The following is a 10,485-nucleotide window of genomic DNA, read 5'->3' on the forward strand; positions in this document are numbered from 1 at the left end:
GAAGCATTAAAACACCGATTTCAAAAGAGTAGTCTTCCTTATGATAGTTTATTTGAAATATAATCCAAGTAATTATCCACGACCATCAAAACAAAGCTCACAAATGAGCACTTCCAATTCCCTCCCCCCTCTTCTTCTTCATTCATGATCTAAACATCATAGATCAATCGAACAAGATAATCCTCTACAGAGTTTCACTCTGGATCAGTAAACTCGGCGACTCAGGCAACTCACGGATTGATGGGATCGACAAGAACAAATATGGTAAACCTAACCATGATTCCATTTCTTATTTTTACTTCGAAAGCATAAAGCCTCTTCTAAATGCACAATAGTTACATAAGCACGAGCTTGCCAGGCACTACAAACATATACTCTATTCAATTTAACTACATCTGGATGCTTTGCCGGGGAGCTAATGCTTTGAAAAGCTACACAGATCAAATGTGTCCAACTGTCATTCAAGAGAGAACATCCTTGAATTGTCGTAGACAATATATTTCATAGCTTGAAATGTTCTAGTGCAGATACGCCATTAAGTCCTTTTGCATAGTAGTGAGTGACAAGGTCCTTCACCGTAGTTTCCCAATAAATTGGGGAATTTTCTTCTGATAGCAGCTCCTCAACAGGGCCATACAACCTTGAAGAATTCTCTGGAGGGAGATGCTGCCTCATTAAACACGCCACTGAAATCCTTGGCCCGATTTTCTGGGCTAGAACTCTGTGACTCACGCTAATGAACTTATCATTCGAGATCAGTTGCTGATATTGCTAGTATAAGCACCTAGAGGGGGGGGTGAATAGGCGCACAAACAATTTTTCCCAAATAAGGAAGCAATTCTTAACAAATTGAAATACGATCAAGGTAGAGAGAGAGAGAAATTTGAACACAGGATTTATAGTGGTTCGGCTTATTCCAAGCCTACGTCCACTCTTCCGCACTGACAGCCCACCGGCTGGATTTCACTATGATCAAAAGAGAAGTTACAGCACAGCTTTGCCTTGATTCCACAGTGTAGATGTTCTACCACACCTCCTCAAGGTCTCTCACAAATATAGACTCTCTTTTGTATACAAGTATTTGCTCAAAGAAATTATCTAAACAAATAGGAGCTTCAGATTTTGGAATTCTTCTATCGCGCACACCTCGAACAACTAAGAACGACTTCCTTATATACTCCTTTATGCCATCATACCCGTTGGCACTTACTAAAGGAATTCCTCCAATCTACCCGTTTGGACGGAATCAATTAGGAAGATTGTTCGAGCTATTAAAGGAACGTGTTGATAGCCCATCAATCCCGTTCGCCCATACAATCGGACCTCGGTTTCCATAAGTAGAACCTTCCAATAATATTTAGACAATCATCGAATCTTCAGTCATTGAATCAAACTTGATCAATCAAAGGATTCTGATACGTCTTCTCCAACCACGAGATCTTCTCCAGATGATAAGGTTAAATCCTGAACAAAACATCCAGTTCTGGATAACCTTTCTTCAACGGATTAGAGATTGTCAACGAGGATAGACTTTGAGTCTTGAGTCTGGCTGTCCGTAAGTCTTCAGACTTTAACTAACAGAGTCTGCAGACCTTCAGACTAGACTGATGGAAACGTTTTGTCAACTTCAAAACACTTCATGAGGATTTCTCCAACAGTTGCAAGATGGAGGAGTAAATGGCAAAGTGAAGTAAAAATACTCTGGAATATCAATCACACATAAATATAGCATACGTAATCAAACTTGTTTAAAAGGGCGAAATTTTATCAAGTCATTCTCACATGCACTCCTAGCACAGTCGTCAAAATATTAGCTAAGACCAAAAGATTGTGAAGAAAAACAACAGTCACATAGAAATATCATGAAAACGGAATTGACTTAGCTCAGTTAATGTTGCAAGAGCTAACTGGAAGTTCCACAGTTGTAAACAGGATACTCTACAATCCATCTGTTAGACCTCTACACCGACTTAGGGAAGTATTTGGCATCTCTAACACACTACAAAACAATTAAGATAGAAGAATATAGATAAAAGAGCTATCTTCCATTTCACTTATTCAGATTGTAACACCAGATGTGTGTCCATGGACTATGATAACAAATTGACTGAAGGACCTACTCGCTAGATCAGCCACACAAAAAAGCACAGATTGGGCTAGAAATGCATTGGCTAATGTGAGAACATTGAAACAAGAAACTAACTGATAGAAGTGTAAACTGCAAAAAACTCTGATAAACGGACCTGCATCAAGTCTCCCAAGTTTATTACAAGGGCTCTAGGAATTGGGGAAACGTCGATCCATTGGTTCTGATGGTGGACCTGGAGGCCACCAATTTGATCTTGGAGAAGAAAGGTGAGAAAGCCACTATCAGTATGATCACCAGTGCCAAGGGTTAAGTCCGGTTCTGAGCATGCTGGATAGTAATGGCCGTCAAAGAAGAGTCCCTCCCCACAGTGGATAGTTTTCAGGTAGCTAGGGTCGAGGCCAAGAGCTTCTGACAGTAATTCAAATATGGTATCTGCCAATTCCAGAATTCTGTCTTTGTACTCAATTATTACGTCTCTGCAAGTCGATTGGTTACAGAGAACAGATGATTAGTCAAATGCCGTGGAACATCAGAATATCAATCTTTATCTCACTCTCTCAAAGACCAGGTCTATTTACTCTGCATAAAGAAATCAAGCTTCTAAAATACAAGTTCATGATTCGGGTAACAGAGCAATCGTCCTTGCAGACCAAAGAGGAAAAACAGAAAAAGGAATTAGTTTTTCCATTCAAACCAAATCTATCAGCATTCCGACTCCGAATCCCCTGAAGATCTACGCCCCATTTGACTGTTTGCTTCAACTGAACTATGACTCCAAAACCCTTTGACAAAATCGCAAGAACTTCCAGCACACCGGGCACTTGTTTCACCACGGCCAAGCAGCAGCTCCATCCATTACAAAAGCCCCATTATTACTCAACTATCAGATATTAAATCTTATTTAGGCTAGAGCTTCTTCGCTTTCTTTCTTTTCTTCCACTGAATTGCTATGGGTCGAAGAAAACTATCATGGAACTTTCAATTCGTCTCACACAACACAAGTGGGTATCGCAAAGCTAAATTTGAAAGCCTTTATATTCGCAAGTCCCAAAACTAAAATTAGTTTCAGCCCTTCAAGCACGCACACACAGAGATTACCGACAGACAGCAGGCAATTCCTGAGGATCCGGACTCCGGGAGCCAAGGCGTAGCTCAGCGTGTCCCTCCAGTTCGCCGCCGGGGCCCGGTACAGGTCGAAGTTGCTGTTGTACAGCACCTTCCTCCCGCTGTAATCCTGCGAATACCACTCGCGCTTCGCCTCAAGGTCCTGCTCGTGGAACCTCCAGACCATTTCTGTTGCGATAGGGCAAGCGATCGAACAAAATATAGATGGAAGAAGAAAAATAAATCGGACACCGGATTTACGTGGTTCAGTCGTAAAGACCTACATCCACGGGGAGAGCAGCAGCGAATTTCACTATAGATCAAGTGATATAAGGAGATTACACACTCAAGTCACTCAAACACTCTCTCGGTGTTTCCCAAGCCCCAATTACACCAAATAACGTATGCAGTGTTTAGCCCCGAAATTCCTCAAAAATAATCTCTCAATCTCACGGAGGAATTTCACGCAAATCTTACCTCAAGATTTAATCAACTACAACACTAAACTTCTTGGATGTAATTGCATGAACGAAAAACCCGCCAAGCACTCGCTAGAATAACATCGCTTCAATGCTCGTATCAACAACGATGTTGACCCCAATATTCATGCAAGCAAACCACGAATATATATGCTTGTACGTGCATCGCCTCGATCAAAGAGGAAAGTCCCAAGCCAAGTTAAATTAGGAAGTCCAACTTCCTTTAATCAAGTTTATATTTCCTTTCTTGGCTGATGAAGTTGACGAGTGCATCTCCGCTTGCCAATCTCCGCTTGAATGATAGGAATACTTCCTTATCCGCAAGTTAACTAATTTATTTTCAAAATTCAGCAATTCACTTCGGGCTTAAACTCGAGACATATTTTAACAATTCTCCACCTTGGCTCGATGTTTGAGCTAAGTCACAATCGTTTCGCAAAAATTCAAACTTTGCTGCTACTTTCCCATAGCCCCCGATGGGCTCAACCGCCATAGATATTATTCAAGTCCAAGCTTCGCTTGAATTTCGCTATAACTAAGGACCTCATCAGAATACCAACTCCACATGCACCTTTAACTGCTTCGCAAGGATTTTCTGATGCAACCTCCTCAATCGCAGATAAAGCAAAACCATTGTTACATCCATATCTATCAGGAAATCGAAAACGTACCTTATTAATTTCAGAAGTTACAGCAACCATTGGCTCTATAGGCTCCACCTCGCTATGAGCACCATCTGTGTCGATTACTTTGCTAGTATTCGTACTCACTACCTCAGGAGTTTCTAGTTGCAACTCCACCTCAAGCTGAACACCGTTTAGATCCGTATTAACACTGCTATAATCACTCCTAGCAAGAAGTACTTAAGACTCATCAAGGGTAACTTCTCTACTATTAACAGGAGAATTTATATCTGGGCACCACAACTGATCGCCCCACTCACCTTGTGCATAGCCATGGAATATACACCTTGCCCTCCCATCGAGCTTACCATCACTCACTCGAAAATAACACGGGCAACCAAACATTCTATGAATAGAATAATCAGCAACGTTACCTGACAACACTTCTTCAGGAGTCTGCCATTCAATAACAGTTGATGGGGATCTATTCACCAGGTAGCTTACCGTACTTAGCACACCAGCTAGGATTCTCTTAGCAATACCAGCACTAGAGATAATTTTCCGAGCCGTCTCTAGTAATGTTCTACTCATTAATTCTGCAAATTGTTGTGATTTATTGGCATTAGTGTGGTGTTTCACTATACCCTCTTTCATGCAGAATTTATTTGCCAGCTTTGAGCAAAACTCCATGCTATTGTCAGTCTCTACATGCTTGACCGACTTACCAGTCTCCATCTCGATCAAAGCTCTTGACTGCAAGATTCTGACACTAGCATTAAACTTGTGCCTTGGCACAAACACTCAGGTCTTCCTCAAGTAGTCAATAGACTCTCGAACAGATGCATTCGACGTCTCTGCAGCGAAATTTGTCACTATCTCACCTTGAAGTTTATACAGGCCATCGTGCTTGATTCATTTCATTATCACCAGGGCACCTCGAACAACCTTTAGAACTCCACCTTTTGAAGAATACCTGCAACCAGCTGAATCTAGGGCACCCAAGGAAATTAAGTTCTTTTTCAATTCTGGAACATGCCTCACTCTAGTCAATGTCCTCACGATACCATCATGCATTATGATTTTAACATCACCAACACCCACAACATCGCACTTAGCGTTGTTTCATAACTGGACTTTACCACTACCCGTGCACTGATAAGTGATAAACCAGTTTCTATTTGGTGTGACATGAAAAGAACAACCATAATCCATAATCCATCCATCAAGCGATGAATCATTAGTGACAGACAAGACATAATCAGTATTATCTGCTACAGCTGCAACATTATCTGCAGAATCAACTACAATTCCCTTACCCTTTTCATTCTTCAGCTTAAGGCAATCTCTTCTAAGATGCCCCCTCTTGCCACAGCTCCAACAGACAACATTAGCAGTCCTAGATTGACTATGTCTGTTCATATTACTAATACCATTACCCATTCGTGTTACAGATCTTCCTCTATTTTCACATACTAGAGCAGTAGATGCAGATTCGCTGATTCTCTTCTACGAATGTCCTCGCTCAGAATTAAATCTTGAACCCCATCAAACGTCAATCTTGAACCCCATCAAACGATAGTATTCCAACTATCAGGTAATGAGGATAATAGAATCAAAGCACGTACCTCATCTTCAAAATCAATCTCAACTGAACTCAATTGACTAACAATCACATTGAATTCATTGATATGATATGCAATTAACGCACCTTCTTTCATCTTCAAGTTAAACGGACGTCGCATCAAACAGACCTTGTTGATTGCGAGAGGGCTTCTCGTACATATCCGACGGGGCTTGCATCAAATCAGGTGGTCTTCTCCTTCGGGATGTTAAACGCGACGTTACGAGCCAACGTCAGCCGAATAACACCCATAGCTCGTCTATCCAGCAAATCCAAATCAGCTTGCTTCATCATCTCTAGTTTCTCCCCAAATAAAGGCAAGTGCAGATTCATCTGGTAAAGATAATCTTCAATCTGCATCTTCCAGAAACTAAAATCCTTCCCATCAAATTTGTTGATTTTCACTTTTACTTCTTCTGTTGCCATCGATTCACTTCAACTCAGCCAAACCTAGCTCTGATACCACTTGTTACGATAGGGTGAGCGATCGAACAAAATATAGACGGAAGAAGAAAAATAAATCGGACACCGGATTTACGTGGTTCAGTCGTAAAGACCTACATCCACGGGGAGAGCAAAAGCGAATTTCACTATAGATCAAGCGATACAAGGAGATTACACACTCAAGTCACTCAAACACTCTTTCGGTGTTTCCCAAGCCCCAATTACACCAAATAACGCACGCAGTGTTTAGCCCCGAAATTCCTCAAAAATAATCTCTCAATCTCACGGAGGAATTTCACGCAAATCTTACCTCAAGATTTAATCAACTACAACACTAAACTTCTTGGATGTAATTGCACGAACAAAAAAACCTGCCAAGCACTCGCTAGAATAACAGCGCTTCAATGCTCGTATCAACAACGATGCTGACCCCAATATTCATGAAAGCAAACCACAAATATATATGCTTGTACGTGCACTGCCTCGATCAAAGAGGAAGTCCCAAGCCAAGTTAAATTAGGAAGTCCAACTTCCTTTAATCAAGTTTATATTTCCTTTCTTGGCTGATGAAGTTGACGAGTGCATCTCCGCTTGCCAATCTCCGCTTGAATGATAGGAATATTTCCTTATCCGCAAGTTAACTAATTTATTTTCAAAATTCAGCAATTCGCTTCGGGCTTAAACTCGAGACATATTTTAACAATTTCCACCATCTCCTCCATGAGAGCCACCGGCACGCCGTGGTTCACCACCTGGAAGAACCCCCACGTCTCGCAGGCCTCCCGGACCAAGCCGACCGTCCGCTTCCGCTCACCGGGGCTCCAGCCCCAGCCCGCACCTCCCAAGTCCATGACTAGAACGCTCGGGCTCGGTCCTAGCGACTCCAAAGCGCGGTCGAGCTCGAGGTCAAGGTGGTCATGGACAAGAAATCTTGGTATCTTGGTCAGCCCGGCGTCGGCGAGGCCCTTGACGCCGGCCTTCGAGTCGTTGAAGGACTTCAGCTCGGCTTGCCGGTTGTAACCACCGTCGGGGGCGAGTATCAACTCCGGCGCCATTTCTCTTTTCTTCCGGTACGGGAGTCAGCGACAGCGCAAGCAAGCGAGGCAAAGAGAATGAGAGAAATCTCAAGAAGAAGATATTGGAAGATATTTTCCGACAGTGGAGTGCTTGGATATGCGTCCGCGTCGAGGATCTTGTCGTTTCTGGCGAACATCGGTCGATCCATGGAACTCCATTGTCAACTCAAGCTTGCGTAGTTCAGCCAGCCATGGTGATCTCGAGTAAAGGGAGGGAAAATGATAGAGAATTTTGACTTAATATGTAACATACTCTCTAAATTTTCAATTTATTCAATATAATCTCTGAATTTTAAAATTATTCAATGTGATTTCTAAATTTTTAATATATGTTCAATTTAATTCATGCATTATATGAAAATATTTAATGTTATTTTTCCATCAATTTAATATTGAATATTTTCATGTATTTTAAGAATTAAATTGAACAGGTACAAAATATTCAAAGACTATATTGCATATTAGGGTAAAATCTGTAGACTACATTAAATAAATTAAAAGTTCAATGATCGCATTATACATTAAGCTAAAATTTGAGATCATTTATGTCGTTATCTCGTAATTGTAACCATACATTATGTAGTGGATGTTTCTAGTGCAATGATTATGAGTTTTTTTTTATGTAGTGTGAGTCACTAATACCAATCACCCCTTATCATCTTTTTTATTAATCAAACCGTTGTTGTCGTCGTGCGATATTGAGCACGACAAGATATGCAAAAATTGAGAAATATTAGAAAAGTACAAACACAATTCAAGAAGCCATTGTTGATGAGTACAAGAGACAGCGCTCTTCAATATTCTATTTTTGCAATGATTTGAGAGCATTTGTCACGTTGTAAATTGTAATTCTCGAATTATCTAAGTTGAAATAAGTGGCACGTCTTACTTCCTACTATGAATTTTATGATATATTGAGTAAAATCTCACAAATACTTGTGTTGAACGACTTGATCAGATGACATCATCTCTGTATTGGAAACACTTATATATACCTATCTTGAGGTGAAAAGAAAAAAGAAAAAAAAGAAACGTGAGATATAATTTCTAACATCTAATTTGCATTGTATAACTGAAATTATGCAACACCATTCAGCTATTGTCTTTGCAAGTTCGCGTCAAGTTCCCTGTGCCACTTAAGTTTCGTGGAGAACCATGCACTCAAACAACATTGCTAGGAAATTTTTAAAACTTTTCTAATTCTTATCATTGTCCTATGTTCCATCTACTTTGGAAAACAAAAGACATATTGTTTAACTAATGGATTAGTATCACCCAATAACCCAAACTAGTACCCATGAACCAAATTTATTGTCACAAGAACTCTTGAACCGGTAGTCTTGTGCCATAACTGAGATACCTGTGCCACATTTATTTTAAATCGGTGCATCTTGCCATACTTACCCAGAAACTCAAATTTATCATAAATACCAATTTCAAGTAAATATGAAATGGGTGAACCGGTTTGGAATTTTTTATGGCACGAGTGTGCTAATTTGGAAGTTTTTGCAAGGAGCAGGTGTATCCGTTCGAGATTTTTTGTGACTTAAAAATTAATTTGGAATAAATGTGACGCATATCTATCAGTTTGAGATTTTTAGTAATATTATATGTAACTATTGGTTTCTCAGTTATTTTTATTTTTTTCTTTTATATTTATGCGTGGCTAATCTTGTTCAAAGTATTAAGAGAGGTTGATTCTATTTATTGCCATCAATGACAACAAAGACACGCTAAGTCAGGTTGATTTATTTTTATTTTTTTTTCCTTACCAAAAAAGACACTAAGTCAGGTAAAAACACAACGAAAACGATGCTAGGAATTGTGCAGAATGGCACCATTGGAAGAGGGAAGTAGGGCAGGTGTCACACCCCAAAACCACAAAGAATGGGAATGACACGACCGTCCTTTTTTACAAAGGACGCAGCCTCCAACACAACCAACAAACTGATATTAACTTATATATATCTCAAACCATATATATCAGATAAACCAACAAATTGGTTGCAACATCAGAGTTTCTATAATCCACCAAAAGAGAAAAGAGATATACGTTTAAAACTCAGACGATCCAACTACTAGTAAGTATTATTTGCACCACTTCCTTAAACCATACCAAAAACAGAATAGAACTCCCGAAAAGTTCCCACTGACTACGCACTCGCTCTATTCGCCGCTAGCTGAGGAACCTGAAAAGATTAAATGAGGAATGGGATGAGCAACCACAGCTCAGTGAGTAGTACATATCTTCTAAGCAGATCGAACAACCACTATGCATGTATACAAAGCAATACCAAATTTCATAACACCAATTAAATATATAAAATACATATCGAATCATATAAAAGTTATTTCCTATCATCAAAAATTTATACTAATATGGAAAACTCATTTGAATTGCCATCAAAAGTCAAATATCAATGGTCGAATCCATTGAATAATCTCCATCAATTACACATATCAATGGTCTATCCATTGATCAATCTTTTGCTCAATAACTAACCATGGTCACGACATAACGCCTTGTGACAAGGCGACCAAGATTCTCCCCTTAGTAAGGTCTCCACCTACAAAGCCGGTGGCTAGGCCCGAAGGATATCCTAAACCTGGTATGCATACCCCAAAACCCCTCACTGGGTTCACAGTCATACCCGTTTATCAAATCATCATAAACTTTTTATAAATCAGTCGCAAAGCAATTTCATATATGTTTCTTCACAAACCTTGTATAACGTGCTTTTCAAAGATTCACAATCAACCAAAGGGTAACAATTGCTCGATCTGGCTTTTATGCAATAAAAATGCCATTTTCAATTCAATATATATATATATATATATACTTCAAGACATGATTTTATAAAACCAAGAAGATATAGTACCACTCACCTTGTCGTCTACGACCAAACGACAAACGATACTTGTATCGTCGAACTCAAAGCCCTATCAAATAACCGAAGAATAATGTTAAAATCTAATAAAATCCTATCTCGACTACAAAATGACTAAGTTATGCCTTAACTCTAACAAAAAGACTTTTGCGCGCTAACAA

General features: G+C 39.8%; 1 pseudogene; it reads right to left on the reverse strand.

Moving 5' to 3' along the window:
- Positions 1-501: 501 nt before the first annotated feature.
- Positions 502-7,415, reverse strand: LOC108953887 (annotated as a pseudogene).
- Positions 7,416-10,485: the final 3,070 nt, after the last annotated feature.

The sequence above is a fragment of the Eucalyptus grandis genome, chromosome 8 (genome assembly GCF_016545825.1).
Source record: "Eucalyptus grandis isolate ANBG69807.140 chromosome 8, ASM1654582v1, whole genome shotgun sequence".
NCBI lineage: Eukaryota > Viridiplantae > Streptophyta > Magnoliopsida > Myrtales > Myrtaceae > Eucalyptus > Eucalyptus grandis.